The sequence below is a fragment of the Pseudopipra pipra genome, chromosome 5 (genome assembly GCF_036250125.1).
Source record: "Pseudopipra pipra isolate bDixPip1 chromosome 5, bDixPip1.hap1, whole genome shotgun sequence".
NCBI lineage: Eukaryota > Metazoa > Chordata > Aves > Passeriformes > Pipridae > Pseudopipra > Pseudopipra pipra.
The window spans coordinates 22,642,901-22,663,349 of NC_087553.1; the positions used below are offsets into that span (position 1 = coordinate 22,642,901).

General features: G+C 40.2%; 1 long non-coding RNA gene across 2 annotated transcripts in view; it reads right to left on the minus strand.

Moving 5' to 3' along the window:
• LOC135414307 (uncharacterized) overlaps positions 1–20,449 on the minus strand; it is a 205,661-nt gene that overhangs the window by 63,554 nt on the left and 121,658 nt on the right. The window contains exon 3 of one of the 2 annotated variants that reach the window (XR_010430654.1): positions 7,274–9,952. The exons of the other annotated variant lie outside the window; for it this stretch is intronic. This is a non-coding gene — a long non-coding RNA (uncharacterized LOC135414307). Of the gene's footprint in view, positions 1–7,273; positions 9,953–20,449 lie in introns of those variants that run through there. 2 annotated transcript variants of the gene reach the window in all.

The window sequence follows — 20,449 nt, forward strand, 5'->3', positions numbered from 1 at the left end:
TTGACCTGAAGGCCTTACACTGTTGCAGTTGTCTCTCAAAAGAAGTTAATATCTTTTAGGTAAGGGGGTAGTCTGACCACTTGAAGACAAGTGGTCTAGCCTTAATTTTACCACTTCTTCATTGCATTCCACTTAGAAAATGGTAACGCAAAAGAGCAAAAATGAAATTAAATAAAGGTTTTAATCGACTGGTTTAAACTCTTGGACTTTTCCATTTTTGAAACAGCAGTTGACTAACTCACTCTACATCCAATGTTCATGAACACCCACATACACATGGATTGCATTGTCCAATTTGAAGCATCTCTACCATCTTCACCAAGAGATGAGATACTCAACCTTCCTATGAGACTGCTTCCAGCATCTACATCCATTGCAAAGGATCTAGCTAGAGTCAAACCAACCATGCCCAGAAACTAAGAGCACAGACCAGGGCTTTCCAGGGAATAATCTGCTTGACCATTTATTTTCATAGACAGCCATGTTCCAGATCTTGAAAATTTCTGGGCATACTTGAACATACCATTGTAGATGTGGCCCTAATAAAACAGCAAGCAGAATTTCTTGAACAAAGTCCAGAGTCAGGCAGAAAGAAAAGAAGGGGGAATGTTGACACTTCTTTCACGCTGAAGCATGTAATTTCTCTTTTGGGAAGTAGGGCATAAAAGCACTGAGTACCTTCATTCCACCTATGGAAAATTAGGGTACTGGGAGACTAAAAGCTGTGTTGGGGCAAGTTTCATGTGGCCCATGAAAGGCTTCATGGTTTTTAGCATATTTTCTTTCCCCTTTCTTACTCTTTCCATCCAAAAGAAATCAATTTATTTGTTGAATGAAGAAACACAACTAATCACAGCTATTAAAAATGGATTGACACAGGCATGCTCTCTTTACAGTGTTAAAAATGAATGGTGCTCTAAAGTTCTGTAGAGGATGAAAATAAAATTTCAAGACTTGAAAGTTTATCTTAGCTCCAGTTATAAGAAGGCAGCAAAAATATTTCAAAGTGCTTTGCAGAACTTCTGGGTAAAAAGTAAACGCCTGCCACTTTAATCCTGATGCTTTAAAATTATGCTCTTGAAGGAACCAACTCTACCCAGAAATCTTCAGAGGGAGATTCCCTTCATCCTTTTGACATCTTTGATCAGTCATGAGATACTGAAGAGCAACACCATCAGAATCCTTCTTGTTGGATGCCTAATTCCAGACTCTTTTGAAATTAGTATAAATTCATTGTTCACCTCTACACTGGCTATCAAGTTCATTGGCAAAGACAGATGAAACTTGTATTGCTTATGTTTATAGTTCCCTGTAGAAGTTTCACACATCTAAACAAGAGAACTGCATTTAGAAAGAATGGGATGTGTTCCATTCCAATGGATCCCTCTGTAGTGCAAGTCCTAACTTTTATAGAAGGAAGAAAATGCTTTGATTCACTGAGTATATAAGTCACTGTAAGTTATTCTCACAGCTGTAATGGTTATCTTGTTCCATTTCCATTACATGTAAGATCAAGATAACAACCTTTTTATTTTATACAGACCACTGAGCAATTGTTAAAGAGAAATGGTCTTTTGTTTGCCATCAGATTGACCAAGCTGAGAATCAAAGCTGAGAATCAAAGCTTACAATGTGAAAACAAAAGGCTTTATGGACACATTGCTATTCAGTCCTTTCCTTATGGTGCCAGGAAGCCTTTTAGCTGGATTTCAAGAGTGACTAAGTGAGTTGAGTATTTTTAATTTTTTTCCTTTCCTTAGGGGAATCATGTATTTGGTAACCTGGTGGTCACATCAAAGTCCCAGTTTCAGATTCAAGTTGTATTTCAAACTTTGGGTCAGGAGGTTTCATCTCTTTTGTGCTGCTGTTCCTTCTTCCATCAGATGGGGAGCTAAGGGAGTATTTATCAAAATAAAGAGTATTTACTGAGAATTAAAGCTAGTTAGTTAATGAACTTTACTTTGGTATTTCACATTTTTAAGCTACTGTTATTGTTTTCATCTGTCAACAGCATATTGGGTATCCAGTGTGCCTCATAAAATTGTCACATTTCTGGCCATCAAAACTTTCAGAGAAAAATGAAAAGCGATGACTTTGTTTTCACTAGGTAAAAAGAATGAAAACACTGTGACTTGCTGAATGAATAACAATATGGGAGCTGTCTTCATGAATGCAGAGCATTTTGGAAGTGCCTTTTCACCCCTTCCCTCTCCACTCAATAAACAAACTCTAGGACAAAAGTGGAACATATTTTGAACATATGACAGTTGTTTTCAAGTTTACACCTTAAATGGGGCTATTAGAAGCAATGTGGATGCAAAGACTTATCTACCTCATCCTGAGTTTTACATTCATTTCTTTGGTGGATTATGTGTGCTGACAATAACCTCAGTTGAGAAAATGGATTTTTATCTGGGAAGTGAAATGATTTCAAATTTTACTTTGACCTGATACAGTTACTGTATACTTGACCATCACTCAATCAATTCTACTGAAGTGGAGTTACTGGTATTATGCTTGCCACTGAGGGTGAATAAGAGGAGAGGGGAACCATACCAGATGGAAAGTGGGGCTCTAAGAGGAGAGGGTATAATCAGAAGACGATAATTTTCCAATATTTAAAAATATATATGTGTTATCTGAAAGTTAAAACTAATTTCTCTGCTAGATATATTTGGACACCATAATCTGGAAGTGATTTTTATCTCTAGAGTGCATTTTGGAGTTACGGAGTCATCATGTTTAACTGACAAGGGGTCAAGAAGTGGGGGGGAGTTGATTAGAGAGATTACCCAGTGAGAAGGAAGGGAAGGCTGAGGTGACTATTCAGTGAGATGGAGGAGTGTGTTTTGTAGAGGCAATTTGTAACAATGGATGCATATGAGAGATGCAGTAAGTGTGCTGTTGTTTTTCTATACATATGAGACTTATCTCCCTCCTGCTGTCTTTGGAAACAGTTTTGTAGGCAGGAATAAAACAAAAAATACTCTGTACATTACTTCAGCGCGTGAAGTTGGTTTTCTCCTTGATGGCATTGAAAGTTCATTACAAATTCAGCTTTCTACTCTCAGAGCATGCATAATTGAAATGACAAATCCACCACAACCATTGGATGTGAATAAGGTCTGGATAACTCTATACAATCCCTCTGGTTGTGCAGTTGGCATAAGAAAACAGTGATGTCACTGCATGCTACAGTTAGGAAAAATTTAATTTCTAAATCCAAGGTGGGACAGGTAAGATTTTTACATTTTACCAGCCTTCTTCTTATACCTGTTTCTTCTTCGTAGCCCTTGCATCTTGAAAGGTTTACTTCCCTTTGCATCTTGTAAGTAACTACTGGCAGAAATAAAACGGGGAAGGCACTTGCCAATACTTCCTAGTTACTTTGGACATTTTCTTTGGAAGAAAACCATGAAAGCAGAATGTAGCTGTAGAATTGAATTTTGAAGCAAATGTTTGGAATTTATACCTCCTGGTTTTTTGGTCTATTTTTGTTAAGGATCACTTTTTTGTGTGTGGACTATATTTTTAGTTTTAATCTCTCAAGTGATGAATTGAATGGTTACAGTCAGCCTCTGCCCTCAGTTTTGCAGGTGTTTGTTCCTTGAAATGCTAGAAGACCTGTTGTTAGCAGGTAGAGATAAATGCCTTACAAGGACCCTAGTAAATGAGCACAGTAGCATACATGGATCATCTGTGTAGTTAACACTTGATGCAGGAATAGACTGGGGATGAATAACTTAACAGGAGATTGGAGAACCCACTGCTGAATATAAACTTACATTCCTTTCAACTTCTCCTACAACCCATAAGGAAAAAAGGTCAGTGTTTTAGAGTTGTTCTTTCAATTTGTGATCAGTTACAGAAGCAGATGGGAGAGGCCTGCATCCTGTGAGAGAAATTGTGGTGAAGATTTGAGCCTGTTCCTGTATTGAAAGCTGAACAGTTAGAACTGATGTTTCTATTGTTAATGAGTGAGAGCACTTGTAAAGCAAAGCCCCCATTCCATTTTACAACCTCCTCTGAATTTAACCCTCTTTTGAATTCTCTTTGTTCTGTAGCTATAGTTGCTTTGCTGAACTCTTCAGTCCAACTCTGAAAATTTTGGGAGGTCTCTTGCACACCCTATTGAACTATAAATGAGCTAAAATGTAGGTCAGTCTAATTTGAAACGATGCCTGTATAAAAAGTTGTTGCCTGCTGGATGAAACAACTTAAATGACTGCTTTGGTGTAGATTCTGAACTCCTGGATAGATTCTGAACCGTACCTCCAATACTACACGTTGTTTGAGATTTTATGTTAATTTTAATATATTTAGCATCCCATCTAATGCTTCCTGGAAGGGGACAGCACTAAAGAAATACAATGTCCTTAAATCCAGCTATGAGATGAGCACTCATATACTGAGAAAAACATCACAGGACCGTAATGAAGCAACTTGTGACGTAATACTCCTTTCTCTCTAAGTTTAGATTTTTCTGGGAAAAAAATATTTGAAAACACTACCTTCCACAAACTTCCCATAGCCACAACAGAGTAAATCATTCAAACAAGCAACAATAGAAAGAACTAAAAAACTATTATTTTATTAAAGTATTTTTTTTTCTAATTTCTCTCAGACAATGGTATTAGGAAGAGATGGTAAGAAGGCTGTATGCTAACCTGAGGCTTTATTTATGCTTAGTGATGTGGCATTTGCCACAGAAATGGTGTCCCAAACTTCAAAAAGCTACATCCCCATTGAGAAAAAACAAAATTGACCCCATCATTTGCATCTATGAACATTTTTTTTTAGCAAAAACCTGGGGTTTTTTTCTTGCTCACACTCTCTATTCCTTCCCCAGATCTCCCAAACACACTTTCTGACATGCTAATTCATATCCCCCACCATGAATCTACCATTCCTTTCTCACACTACCTTGAGATACTTTGATCAGGTTGCTCAAGGTCCTGCCCAGACTAGTTCAAAGTTGGCCCTGCTTTAAGTGGTGACTGGATCTGATGACCTCCAGAAGTCTCTTCAAATGTAAGTAATTCTGTGATTCTATTAATATTATTAATTAGATTGTGGGTTGGCATTTAGAGTAGCTTAACTAATAGTCATCTATGAGCACTGCAGGTAAACTCTGACCCCTGGTCTGCATGCCACAGCCCAGCTTCCACCTTCCAGAACTGGAACTTAGATGTAAATCCTGCATCTTTTGAAAAATCTGCTCTTGGACTATTTCCATGGATCTAGAAATAAAACCTAACCCTTAAACCCCAGCCCTTGCTGGCACTGGTACCAGTTCAGAAAGAGTATTTCTACACGTTTTCTTTGTGTTCTTTTCTTCGTTGTGGATTGCCAGACACACTTCAGTATTTACAAAGGAGATAGGACACTTGTGAAAAATTTCTCCGCTTTTTGAACTGCCTGTAAAAAGGCCCACACCAGAAAGGTGTTGCTTTATCATGTGAGATGATTGTTCTAGCTCTGCTCAAAACAGCTTTGAAACCAGACAATCTGTTGTATATATTTCAAGTCTCCGTGAGAAATCAGAGTGGGCTGTTGGCCATGGAATCCAGACCTGCTTACACTGGTAAGCCACAGGCTGCTCACAAGAAGATGAAAGATGAGTCTGATATGGAAGCATGGCATTGACTGCCACTTCAGGAAGAGAAACCATTTCTTGGCCTCCTGCAGCTTTCCCATGTGCCATGAAAAAGAGCAGCATGCTGGTAAACCACTATATTTTCTTATACTTTGGAAGAAGAAAACACTTTTAAGTCCATGCTCTGCTTCACACCTTATTTTCTCTTCTCCTAACTTAGTCACACTCCTTTTTTTCTCTGCTATATCTAAAGGTCTTCCAGCTGTGGCTGGCACCCAGGTAGCTTCTCTGTGTATAGCAAGAGCTACAAGAAGATGTGAAGAATGCAAGAAGATGTGAAGGGTGCAAGAAACCCTCAGGGATGGTGTCATCACATAGGTCTGCCTGAAAGAAAGGCAAATATATTTGTTCATTGATCCACAAATGGGGTCTGAGAATTTTTCTCTGGTAACTGATACTCTTCAGACCAGACAAAGGGAGCACAGAGCACTGTGGATAAATGACAGAGAAAGCTTCTTCTCTGAAGCCATGCAGACTTTGACATAAGGTGCACAGTGCCTTACAGCAGCAGCTGTGGTCACTGAAATGGTTCTTTCCAGAGGGAACAAACTGAAGTAGTATTGCTTTAGACAGCCTACCTGGAAAAGCCTGTAGCTTGTGCCCTCCCCTGAAATGAGACCTGGTTCTATGTTACAGTGATGACTTGCACAGGTCAAAACCATGTCAACATGTATTCTGAATTAAAGCACTGGTAATAATGTGCAAGCGCTTGCATTTGTGCCCTAATACAATTAAATAATAGTTAACTAACAGGTGAACATAACACACAACTTGCAATAAAGAGAAATAAACATACTACAGGGCCCTCTGGCCATATAAAAAAGAAAAAGAGAAACTAGTCTGCTGCAGTTAAAATATAGTGCCATGTTTAAAGACTTCTTTTGGCTAAGGTTTTTACCCTCAGAGGTCTAAAAAAGTTTACACCAGCCAGCTCTAATCTCTCCTGTTGCAGGCAGCTCAACCCTGCTTCGTAGTTTTTTCCTGAATTACTAATCTTAATAAGATAGCTTTCCTAGACCTGTTGTCCCCAGCATTTTCTGCATGAGTAGTTCATTTGTGCTTGCTGATAAATTTGTTCTGTGTTGCGAAGGGGGCCTTGTGAGAAAAGAGAATATCCATAGACACAGACATGAACCGTGGTGTTTTCTTGGCTTTAATCCAAATGGATAAGACTACTGAAAGCCTTCTCTGAATAACCAGTTACCAGGTGACTGTCAGTTCCTGCAGTTAGATCACTGCTGGAACAAATCCCAGAGGTAAGTCACCAGCTTGTTATGCAGAGAGGTATTGAAGACAGTTCAGGCTGACATCTTCTATCCTCAACAACTCTAAATACTGGGTGCAGGAACGTCACTCTTGCAGATAAAAAGTGACCCATCTTATGGAGAAGAAAGGATTTCAAGTCCTTATTTGCAGCTCCAACCTTGATTCTGCTGTTTGGATTGTAGGGAGGTAAATGACATTTGATCAGATATGTGAGGGGCTGCTTATCTTGGCAGGGTATGTCTGATATCTAGGAAGGGCAGCTGTGTTGATGTGATTTTGCTTTTAAAAACAGGGGGGAGAAAAAGATAGACAATGGATCATCAAACATATTATTTATTTTATTTTGTTTTGTTTCAGGAGGAATTCTTTAGTGCTGAAATGATGATCCCTGCAAGGCAAAAATGGAAAAAACTTGGTTTTGTTTGCCCATGGGTAGGCTGCATTGAACTGGACGAGTTGACAAGTTTTGGGATTTGGTCTGTTTGTTGGGGTTTTTTTCCCTTTTTTTTTGAGAAATGCCTTCTGTCACCATTGTGGGAACTGAGCTGCTGAGAAGCAAGTATTTGAAATAAGGGTAATGGGGCATCAGAGTTTTTGCTGTGCTGGTTGAAGCTCTGAAGAAAGGCTAGAAATGAACACTTTATGGAGCAATTTCACTTGACCTCTTTGCTTGAGTACTTTTTGAATTCAGCTCAATTTGCTTCAGCCTTCACTATATTTTATGGCATGGGTATTTTTCCTTCCCCCGTGGCACAAAATAGGTCTTTTCTCACAAGAAGTTAATTGCCTAGGATGAAATCAGTTGAAAAAAAAATTCATGCTGAGAACAGGTAGCTCTTTTTCTCTTCTTTTCATGTAAGTTGGGTGAATTTTAATTTGTGGCAAGTTTTGCTGTTGCACAGCAACACTCCACACACAAAACAGCCATGAACACCACATAAAGATAATACTAATAAACAAGCAGTGAAGCTAACTAATAGGTGACTGATGAGGTTTTTTCCTGTCTCCCATTGCTGTCTAGTTCTTTATCTTACTTACATTTTTTTTAATCCTTTTTATTTGAGTATGGAATGCTATTGTGGACATAACATTAATATCCCCTCCTTAAGCAGTACCATCCTGACACTCCAGAAAGCAGACCATCTCAAAATGTAGTTTGAATCTTGATTGACCTCAGATAGTTGGAAATACCAAGGACAGCTTGTCTGCAGCATGAGTAGGTGAGTGTCTCACATAGACATGGGGGCATGTGATCGGTCCATGCGTGCCTCCAGTTATGTTCCTGGTCACTGCAGAGTACTTGCACACTTGATAAAATTACAAGCAATGTCAGAAGCCATCAGGAAATACTTAAATCCTTTGTCTCCTTCTAAAGGACTTGTGCATTTGGCTGTCTGACAATGACCTGAAGCCAGATAACTGTCACAGTCCATCTGCAGTGCACCAATGGGGGTCAAATAATTTCTTAGCCACTGATCCTTCACCAGTGACCTCATATGGCTTCTGCTCAGTAACAGTAAGCAGTAGTCCCACCCCCTTCCCAAGCATGCACTTCTCAGTTCCCTCCTGAGCCTAGGTGTGAGATTAGGCTGCATGCCTGGCATCTGCTGTGCTTCTCCTGATGGTATGGCCCAATGAGCAGAACCTTTATTTATCCTTCTCTCTTTTTCTTTCATGACTTTTTTTCCTCTGATGCTGTATTTACGTCTTCCTCAGAGCTATTATGGTCACTTCAGAAGCAGTATCTGTCCCTGTAATAGGACAACGCCTTAACAAATCTGATATAACACTACCTCCACATGTTTTGGGGAGCTGGTTATATCACTCCAAGGGGATGAATGTCACTTAGTGTTCAAAATATTGCCCGTGCTTTTCTGCACTTGTTTCAGCTGACTGCATCTGACTAAATTCCTGAATAGTCACGCTGATGTTTCTCACTTGTTTGGAAAAAAAAGTGCCTTATAGAATACCCCTGAAGTATCAGTCACCTTTCTATCTGTGATAGTCTTGCCTACACCAAACTACTCCATTACTAGGGGTAAAATTTTGACTCCCCAGGGCAACAGTCACTCTCTAACACAGCTATGGGCTCACAGAACTGGGTCCAATGGCGATGAAAACATAGCACTAGTTCATAGCTGAGGACCTCAGACTTGCCCCACAACCTCTGAAAGGCATTCACTGCTGGTTGTACTCTGTCCTAAGAACAATTCTGTTTCATCAGTCAGAGTTTGCCTCATAGATCCAGAACCACAGCCAAAGCAGTCACAGTGGCAAGGGCTTCCAGTATTTCTCCATGGCAGGGGAAGAGAGGCAGCATCACTATTCTCAAGTGTTCTCCCAGAGTATCTGCTGTAGAGTCAAGGCCACTGTTGTCATCCCTCATACTCCATCTGTGACACTTTTTTTGAACATTGAATGAACTAGAACTGGGGAGTTCAGATAGCAGCATTATGATGTCACTTGGAAATGCACAAATAAAGGCAGATTAAATATTCTTTAAATATGGGAAACCTTATTAGAGCTGACAGGAACATTAAGATGTCCCCATCATTTGCTTGAAATACAAAACAATAATGTGGTGCTTCACAGATGGGCTCATAAGCAAGGAAGCAAAGGTTTGTGGGAGGGTTTCTCTTTGTACAAGTTCAACACATATGCATGACAGGGACACCCAAGCCTTCAGACCAGCAGGCTTTCAGTCTGCATGTAGTGGAGAATAGAAGCCTCAGCACTAACTGACTCAGTGTGATGATCCAGTTTTATTGTACCAGACTCTTTGCTCAAGCACAAGTAGCCATATTTTCTAGAGGAATAACTGTCAGTCTGACCGTAGTTTAGATTAGAACACTGTTCTTACAAAAATCCCAGGGGGTTGTGTTTGCTGGTGAGAATAGCAAAGACTTCTGTCACCTCAGGCTTTTCTAGTCACTTCAGGCTCCTGTGACATTTTGACAAGGGACATAATGATGTTTGAATCCAGAAGTTCAGCCTCTTCTCATCCTGAAATCATGTCCACCCAAGAGGAATCTATAGCAAGAAGAGAAATGCGTGTCAGTTCTGTTCCTTTGAACATCTAGTGGATGCAGAGAAAGATAAAATCAAGCATGTGGAAAATATTCTCATAAGGAATAGGGTCCTTTGAGTTCCCTTTTAGTATGAAGAACTGATAGGTCTTTTCATATCCATTAATTGATCTTTCTTTCATCAAAACACTTGAAGGAAGTCACATCCAGTATGCTAGAGGCATTATTTTGTAGGTTAGTATTAGGATTAGCAAGCAGAGGCAACCCCATATAAATATCTGTCCTCCCAGCACCTATTTGTTTCATCAGCATTGCAAATCATGGATGCAGACGACAATTTAATATGGAAGGCAAACTAGGATTGGTTTGCTTGTGGACATGTCAAGTCCAAGTCTTGAGCAGTTCTAAGGATGGAGTTCACACGGTCTCTCAAGGAAATCTATTCCAACATCTGACCACTCTCACCGTGAAGTTTTCTTTCAGTTCAGCTGGATTTTCTCTTGTCCTTTTCCTGGGCACCTCTGAGAAGAGTCCAGCATAGACTTCTCTACAATCTCGTTTTTGTTAATGGAAGACTTCAAGTTGCCCTTCCTCTTCTCCCAGCTAAACAAACCAGTGTCTCTACAGTCTTACCAACAAAGTGGTTACCCTTCACTAACATGTGTTGCTGACTTGCCTTGTCCTTGCTGTCCATCAGAACCAAGCCCTTTTCTGCAAGGCTGCCACTGAGCCGGTCAGTTCCCAGCCTGTGCCGTTGCATGGAGCTGTCATGTTCCAAATGCAGAATGAAGCATTTGCCCTTACTGAACTGCAGGAAACTTCTGTCTGCCCATTCTTCCAGTTTATCAAAGTCCTTCTGAATGACAATTCTGTTGTCCAGTGTTTCAAGTAATCTACACAATTTGCCATCATCTGCAAACTCAGCAAGAATTCATTTTAACCCATTGTTGAGGTCATTAATGAAAATACTGCACAACATCTACCCCCTTACTGACCATCAAGGATCATAGCTGGTAACTGACTGCCAACTAGTTTTTGAACAGCTGACACTTAAACTGAACTCAGCAGTCTAGGTAGTTTCTCACACAGTTTTTAAGTTGTTCATTCAAACCATATTTTTCTATAAAGATGTTATTTGAAACTGTAAAAGTCTCACTAAAGTCAAGGTGAGCAACATATAATTCTCTCCACTCATCCATAATCATGGATATATGTCATCAGAGAAAGCAATCAGTTTTGTTGGGATAACTTGGTAAATCCATGCTGGCTGTTCCCACTGACCTTGTTCTTCCTATGTCTGGGCATGGCTTCCAGAATGGTTTACTTCATAATCTTTCCAGACACTGTGGACAGACCTGTAGTTTCATGTATCTTTTTTCCCCTTTTCTTATAAAAAACAGGTGTACTTTTTGTAATCTTAAGGAACTTCTTTGATCACTGTGAAATTTCAAAAACTATAGAGAGTAGCCTGCTCAGCAACCTTGGAAGTACCCCATCAGGACCCACAGGCTGTGTAGGTTTACTTTGCTTAAGTGGTCCTTATCTCAGTCTTCCTCTGCTGTGGATATTACTCCTCTTCCTTCCTCCCCACACTCTGCCCTTGACACTATTCTCTGGGAAGTCTTACAGAAAAATTTTTCAGTAAAATGGTACTCTCCAGATACACTGACAGTTTCAATTTCAGGCAAGTTTTGGCCTTCCACATCCTCTATACATGCTGCTCTTCTGTATTCTTCCTGCTTGTCCCTGTTTTCACCTTGCAAATGTTTCCTTTTCTTGTCTGGGCTCAGTTGGAAACTCCCACTGCAGCCAGGCCACCCTCCTGCCACACTTGTTCATTTTCCTGAGGATTAGAATGGACCATTTTTGGGCTTTAAGAAGCTGGCTTGGAAAATAAGCCAACTGACAGTCAAGAGCCAGAGCCCTTTGCCTTGGCATGCTGCCTCCCAGGCAATCCTTATGTCAGTTCCCTGGACAACCTGAAGTATGCTTTCATGCAGTGCAGGTTGGTAATGTCGCTGCTTGCCTTCATATCACTTGGAAATTTGCATGTTACCACCTTATAATCACTGCAGCTTTCATCATAAAACTGCTTTCTTTTTCCTGATCAATTGTTCTCTACCCAGCTTTTCTGCTGGCTTGTCCATCTATGAGTAAATTATCCCTAGCAACTCCAGAAACTCCTGAGTTGTTTGTATCCAGCAATGTTCCCCTCCAAGCATGTGCTGAGTTGCTCCCCAGGTAAGTCCCTAGCTTGTATTGTTCCAAGAGGTTATTCCTTGCTTGACACAGGACTTTGTTCTTATCAAATTTCATAAGGTCCTCACTGGCTTATTCCTCCAGCCTGCATAGTCCCTTCTGAAAAGCAAATACTTTTGCCTCAGAAGTACATGCATTCCCACTCATATGGTGCAGGAATGCTCTACTAGCCATGGTTACTGCCTTCCTTCACACACACACACACATATCCTGCTTTCATCTTCCTTCCAAAACAGTTGAAATGGAGATAATGGTGAAGCAATTCCATATGTTCTTATTACATATGACCTCATTGGCACATTTTTTTCCTGCAAAAAGAAATATCATCTTCAGACAATGAAATCTTGTTCTGGAAAAAATAAGTAGTTATTTTATAAAAAAGTAGTGTAGGAAAGGGGATTTCATCTTAGGATTTTTTTATTGTTCAATTTTTCTGGGAAAAAAAGAAAAGAGAAACAACATAATGACAAGAAAAAAAAATAAAACAAAAGAAACGCAATTGCTGTATTTCAAAACCAGTGAAAATTAGACTTGGCCAAATGGAAATCATAATTCTTCTATTGCCCTGGTTGCTCAGACATGTGTAATAGGCTTGGCAAAGTGTCAAGGAAAACAGGGGCCAAGCTGCGGTGTGTTTAGAACAATCAAAAGGCTGCTTTGAAGAGAGGCAGAATTTCAGCACAGCTCAGAGGAGAGGAGTCTGAAGTTCATCTGCAGTTTACTCCTTACTAAGAGGATAGAAGAGGCAAAACACACACAATACAAAGACACTTTTCATCTTTGAAAGGGAAACAGTGCAGTCTTGCTAGATACACTTTGTTTCTTTTGATTTCCCATAGAGTGCTTTAAGCCAAAAGTACGTGGCAAAATTAAAAGCAAGAGCAGATTGACTAGCTTTAAAAGCTGTAAAATGTGGACTCAGGCAGGTCATGGTGAAACACAGAACATGCAATAACACCCAAAATAGAAGTCAGAAAAAACACTGTGAGTCCAGTTCTCTTGCAGAAGGTATTTGTCAGAAATTAAATTGGCAGAAGTTTCCAGGTCTTTCATAATGCTTGCATACTCCAAGCATAGGAGCTGACAGGTCCAGAAAGTTAAAATATTTCACATTCTTTTTGAGAGAAACCCCAGGCTGAGAGCTTTGCTGTCAAGAGAATCTGAGTCACAGTGCCTCATTACTGATGTAGCTTCAGCTTTGAGAGTAGAGGGACAGTGTTTTAGTGGTCTGTCATAGAGAATCTTTCCACATGCTTCTCATGAAATGGTGCTGTGAATGCCAAAAGGCACAGAAATGACCCAGTGTCAGGGAAAACCAAACTTACACAATGGGAATCTTAAGGAGGTGAACAGCTGTTTTACCTGAGAATGTAAAGATCTAGAAGTAGCTTTCCACTTAGGAAATCCCAGCATACCTTGTCGCACGAAACTGAAGTGATATACTGGGGGAAGGATAATGTTTTATCCAGTTACTCACTCTCCTTCACGTGCCACAGGATGACAGTGAGTCACTATATGTTAGTCAACGATATGTTCTTAAGATCATTGCATAAGGGTGTTCATGCATATAAAGAACTTCTCATGATGCCACTAAATAGTAAGTACCATCTGCAATAGAATAGCTTTGGAGGTTGAAAGTAACCTTGCCATTTTCTAACAAGGAGGTTGGCTAAACATTAAAGGAGCTTACTGGGCAAAGAAGTTGGATTGTCTTTGCTTGGGCTCTTTCAAATCAGATTTGGTACATTTCAGAAAGATGTTCTATTTGTTTGGGGTATTTGGGCTTGCCTTTACATTTGAAGTTGTGACCTCTGTTGTTGTAACATGTCACTTGAGAGTACCTTTATTTAATAAGCAGACAATTCATGTTTGGGAGTGACCTCAGAGGTGAAGTCCCATACAGAAGGTGTTATACTGGTCTGTTCTCAGCACATGAGAAGGGTATTAGCAACTGCAGCAAAGGTCACTTGTTCCTTACCCTCAGCGCAAGAAACTGCTACCTGGGAATCTGACGAGTCTGATAAAATACGAATCGAAGTATAAGAAAAGCCAGATGAACATCCTTGAGCAGTTTTCTGCTGTAGTCCCTTCACAAAATTCCAGCAGCTGAAAAGATGCTTAATTGAACCACATTCCTAAAGAAGAAGAGAGTTGCCAGCACTGCAGGGCCTGCTGCGATCCAGCCACTTCTGGCTGTGCTATGGCATCTGGAGGATCTACCACCGAATCCCTGGCAATGTGTTCTAACCATAGGCTGAGTTTTTGTGAATTAGCACATCCTGAAAAGTTGCTGAAATTAACTTTCATTCCGTTGTGCCTTCCAGTGTAAGCTCAGTTTGAGGTGAACAGGAAAACCAGTCTCTTAAACAGAAGAAAACTAAACAGAGAAATCTAGGACCTGTTGTTCTACAGAAGGCATCTTACCTTTCCTTACCTACCTTACCCATCTAATTTCTTAAATTACATCCAGCCTCCCATTTGCATCCACTGCAAAGTATTCTTGGGGTAAAACCAAGCAGTTCTATGTTTGATGCCACTAAGGGCCAGATCTGGCTGCAGCCATACTGTGGTCCTGGCCTCACTGCAGAGCACCTGCATGCAGCCCGTCTGCTTGTGCTGGGATGTGACCGCACCACAGCATTTCATAAAAGACTCACACTGCACACTTTGTCACTCTTGTGACAAGGCACTTCCCACTCATACTGAACCTACTTTTAGTCCTTCTGACAATGCTCTATTTGCTCCTTGGACCAGATAGACTTTCCTGTGTTGCTTCTTGTTTGACCTGGGCAAAAGCAGATGTCACCTGCCCAATACATCATAGTGGGTGTCTGGATAATTTGTCTTCAGACAAGAACAAGACTGCTATCAGAAAAGGGGAACCAGATCACTGAAATTAGGTGACACACAGCCTCATTCTCCACTTCTACCCATCCAGTTTATTCGGCAAAAGTAACTTGCAAGAAAATAGACTTTTACAAATGTTCCTGAATTTCATCTGTCTTTTTAATAAGCTGGACTGCAACTCCATCTCCAAACATTCATCCAGGTTTGTCAGCATGGAATAACCTGGCTCAGAGCAGATAATTCTGTGATAACAGGTGAGGCAGAAAAATGGAAGATGAATCTGAAGGAGGAATCATTTGGGGGGACCAAACTATAATCCCCTTTGCTTATGTATTTCTCAGATCCAAATTCCACATGCACATAATTTGCGTCAATAGAAGGAGGCAGCCAGAGAAAGGAAGAAATAAATAATATACAGTAATAAACAGCAATGACTGCACATCTTAAATATCCTTCCTCATGCACACAGTCACAGAATGGATTTATTCAAAGCCAATTCAAGGTCTAGCACAAATTCATATTTATCACTCCGAGGGCTTTCCTCCCTCCCCCAGGCTGTAACAACAGTCTGCTTGGTGGGGAACTGCTGTTTACATCCTACATGTGCTAGGCATCGTTCTCTAAATCCATGCTTACACACAAGAATCTTGACAGTCTGGAACCCTGAACTTGGTGTTTATCCTAAACACGTGCATGCAACTATTTACACTGGAGAAATCCTTTAGAAGACAATAGCCACAGGTAATATTGAGCTTTAGAATAGATGGGCATGGGAAAAGCTATAGAGTCTAAATGCTGTTTTCTCCTGTAGTTTCTGAGTGCTATAAAAATGTTTGGCGTGTACTTATGAGGAAATGTGCAATACTGTTCTGTAGTATACCTTGAGCTAGAAGAGCTAGAGAGCCATTAGAGCTGGTAACAGAGTGCTGTCTTGGCTGTAGACTTCTCTCCAGCTGAATTTCCTGGTACTCTTCGATAGAATCACCATTTCAGGTACAATGTACTATTTTCATGTAAAGGTTTTCTTCTGCTGTTTTTTTTTAATTTTGATTTCCTTCTTCTCTCTCCCTAATTGAAAAAGACACATTTGTCTAAAATTAGTATATTGTCTGTGTATTTCCTTCCTTTCTCCCTGCTTAAAATCTGCATTCCCAAATTAGGATTGGCATGATCTAATTAAGACAGACATAAGAGAGAGAGAAATCTCAGAGAAAGTCTAGTTAGGAGTAACAGGAGGAGAATTGTGATTTTTGTTTTTTATTCCTGCTCAGGCATAATCTTAAAGACATGAAGCAACACACATGCCTACTCAAACAAGTTGTTAGCAAACTAATCGTGCATTACAAGACAGCAGAGCCACACTATGCTCATTATACACTGTTTAAAGATGGGTTTAGTGCAGTCAGAAGGCAAATCAAACATGGCTAGACATAAGTTTGGATGGGGAAGATTGCCTTTTTCCTTTTAAGAGGCATAGGAGAAGTCATTTGCTTTAGCATCAGTCTGCCTTCATGAAAGACTGGAATACAGAGCCTGAATTGCCTATCTGCTCAACTCAAAGGGGCCTTCGAATAAGAGACTCCTCTCCTCAGTTCTCAAGAAAGGGAAGAAGGACTTTCTTAAGCAATCCATTCTTCTGCCTGGATAAAGTGGCAGGCAACAAATAGCTAAAGGCATATGGCCATGCTGGTAATGGATATTTGCCACAAAAAAACAACTTCAAGGTGAACAGAAGTAGCAGATAGCTTTAAGAGTATATTCAGGGAGAACTTCCATCATTAAACACAGACTCAACATGTATGGGAAGTGGAGAACTGGATTGGTTGTGCATATGGTTATGTCACATATATGAATATTTATGCTAAGAGACTGAAAGATGAGTATTTTATCTCAGAAGATACTTCTATTCTAATACAAATAGCCTACATATAGGGAAGACTCAAATAGATTTGTCCATTAACAGCAGACTTCATGTCTGGCAGCTATTCTGCTCATTTCAACAAGACAAAATTACTTTTGTAGATTTGCATGACCTTGTACTAAAACTACTTCAGTCATAAGAGGTTTCAGAATGTCTTTGGGGAAAAAAAAAGTTAAATTTATCATAGCTGTTTTGCAAGCGTTTGATAAATGAGATCCAGTCTTCACCATTCTAGGTAGCCTTGTGCTCCTACATGAGGATGTTCATACTCAAAAAGCTCAGCTTTAATCTAATAAACTCAGCCATGAAAGAAGTAGAAATTTCACCATAAAATGTGACTCCCCTAGATATCTTTCTATACATTCTTTCCTGTATGTGTGCTGCTTTTGTAGTATACACAATGAAGACTACAAAGATTCCAGTGAATGTTACTGTAAACTGTACGATAAGGTGTGATTTGTGCCTGTAAATGCAGGCATTTAATGCTGGTTTTAGACATTTTAGTGCATGAAAAACTTACTTTTTTGTTTTTTATTTTAAGATCAGGTTGTTCTCTAGCTATTTATAGCCTCACAATATTGGAATTATATATTCCAATATATATTCCAAAATGTCTTTTACATAAGGTGCTTTGTGCAAACATCTGTGCTTACAAAGGCATTTGTATTCCCCTTTCCTTATACACCATGAACAAAGCATGTGCAAGAACTAGACATCTTACACTGTGGTATTCCTGTCTATATATGCACTGCTAGTCAGTCCAGGACCATTCCTAGTCTAGACAGACCTTGTAAGAAACAGTGAGATGGGAGATGGACTGGTGATAGAATTACTGGGGAGGATGTGAGCAGGACTCTCTTCATCATGCCTCTGTGTTCCTTCACAGCCTTTCCTTGGTACCTCAGCTCATCGTCCATGGGAGGAATTCCTCTCCCCTGGTCTTAACAATGTGATACTGGCCATTTAAAGCTACATCATGCAAGTCACTGTCTGGTTTCTTGTGTCTTCTACAGAGAAGCTCCAACTGCCTAAGTATGAAAGCCTGCAAGGCAGACTGCCCTGAACCGGTGCACGTGCAGCTTCCCTTTTTACCTGGTGCTCCCTAGAGCTGGGAAGTGCTTATGGCTTGGCAGACTGTTATACAAGTGTAAGTAGTCAGTACACAAAGACCCGACTTGCACCCACTGTGTCCTGCTGTGAACAGCATTCCCCAGCCTCTGTCATTGTCACCATGCATTGAATAGAGAGTCATTAAAGTACTTAAAGTACATATATATTTCCTTGGATAACAAAGAGAAACACTGCAGCAGTTTGTGTATTATTTGTTCCCTGAGAGCAGGCGGCAAAATCATTTTGTGGCAGCCTCCAGGGAGAGAGCAGAGTTCTTTATAAGAAACCTTATAAAGGGCATTGCTGCCCCACCTGATTCCCAGTCCTCAGCACAAACAGGAGCATGGACCAAGAACCAGTCCATTACAATGCTGTTCCACTACACAGCCCCTCATGATTGACGGTGGATATCTTACTTGTCAGTACAGATATTTAGAGAGCTCAAATGATTGATGTCCATGGCCTAAAAAGATTCAGTACATTTGTTTTGTCCATTACGTTATTATCTTTCAGAAGTTCCCATCAGATTAACAATTTCAGTCAGAAAACATATATGTCCCATTTTTTCCCCTTCCCCCCAAATGAGTTTTTAGCATAACAATCTAAGTTGCACCAATTAAAAAAAAAAAAAAAAAAAAGACCATGACTGCTGTTCAGTTTCTTCCATGCTGGCAGAGATCTATAAAGCTTTCTTTATAGACAAATGTGCAGTGTTAGTAAATATGGAAGGAACTTGTTATCATGGTTATCAACAGTCCTAGAAGTCCCAGCCAACATCAGAGCTCAACAGTATAGCAACACATGGTAAGACTATTTTCCCTCACAGGTCTTAGGCCATCATCACCATTATTCTTGCAACAGAAACCTCACCTGTGTCATTTGCACCGGACTCCTGAAGTTTGTCTCGGGTACATGAGTGCTGGTCCAGCTATAACAGTTCTATGATCTCTGGGACTTTCAAGGCCTAAATAAAACTGTACTGGCAGCTCACTCACTCTGAACGTGCACATCTCCAGTTCTCTACAGCAGGCTCAAGCCCAGAAGACAATGCTTCCAGTCTCAGATATCTTCATTCCTGTCCCAAGGTACAGTAAGTAAAGCCCAGTCTCTTTTTCCGTCCCTCGTTCTTTTCTCTTTGCAGAGAGCACTGCCCAAACATCTCCAGCTAAAGTTCTTCACCTTTGTAGAAACAAGTATACCTGCTCACTTGAGACAGTCATCCTGAATCAGTTCAGGCTGGAAGGGTAGCTTGTAATGTGTCCTAGAGATAGTAACAACAATATTCTGGGTATGCTGCATGCAGCATAATTTGATCCACTTTTTTATCTGCAAGAGACAGAAGAAGGGCTTGAGTTATTTTATCTAACATGATGTATCTGCTCCAGCAATTTGATGGTGAACCACTGTTCAACAGCATGAGTTTAAATAGTTTGCAATGAAACTGTCTTTTCATGTGACTGACTCCTGTGGTTTTTTTTAATATAGCATGGTAATGGAAAAATATGTCAAAATAGTAGCCTGTTGAAAAGGCTGAAAATCAGTTGATCTGTATTTAAATTTCAGATTATAAAAGTGCACTTGGTACTGTGGGATGTCATGTGGTAATATTTGGTTTCTAAAAATCCAGGCATTACAATTTTGAGACATGTATCAAACTTATCAAACAGTTCAGAGTCATTAGATACTGCAGATACTCTTAATGAGAGACAGTTTAAATAGTACCAGAAGCTTAACATAATATGGGATTTTCGGCATAAACATTTCTTAAAAATATTGTGCATATCCACTAAGGGAAGCATCTTTCCTGAATGGTTGTGAGGGTGGGAGGTACCTCTGTAATCATAAAAGATGGTGACTCCATCCTAGTTAGGCACACGTATGTGAAAAAACATGACCCTGGTCTTCCCGGAAAGGGGGAAGGTGTGAAGTACCTGCTTTGGGGCAAAAGGGCATCAAGCAGCTACAGCAAGTGTAGTAGCTCACACAGCCAACACTAGTGGCAGGTATTATGCAAATGTCTCAGGGGAGACTCTCAGGCTCCAGTGAGCACAAATGATACCATGAAGATGCACTTTCAGCAACTCGGCCTAGTGGAAGGTGTCCCTGCCCATGGCAGGGGGATTGTAAGTAGGTGAGCTTTAAGGTCTCTTCCAACCCAAACCATTATATAGACTCTATGATTAGCTCAGTCACACAGCATGGTCTCCTGAATGACCAGTCCCTCCTAGAAAGCTAAAGACAAAAGAAAAGAAAAAAAAAAAGCAGATGCCTAACAAACAGAACGAAATGTGTGTTCTGTGCTAGACACCTGAGTGGAGTGGGAGTACACACAGATGGGAGAAAATGTGTTTGCAGAGGACATGG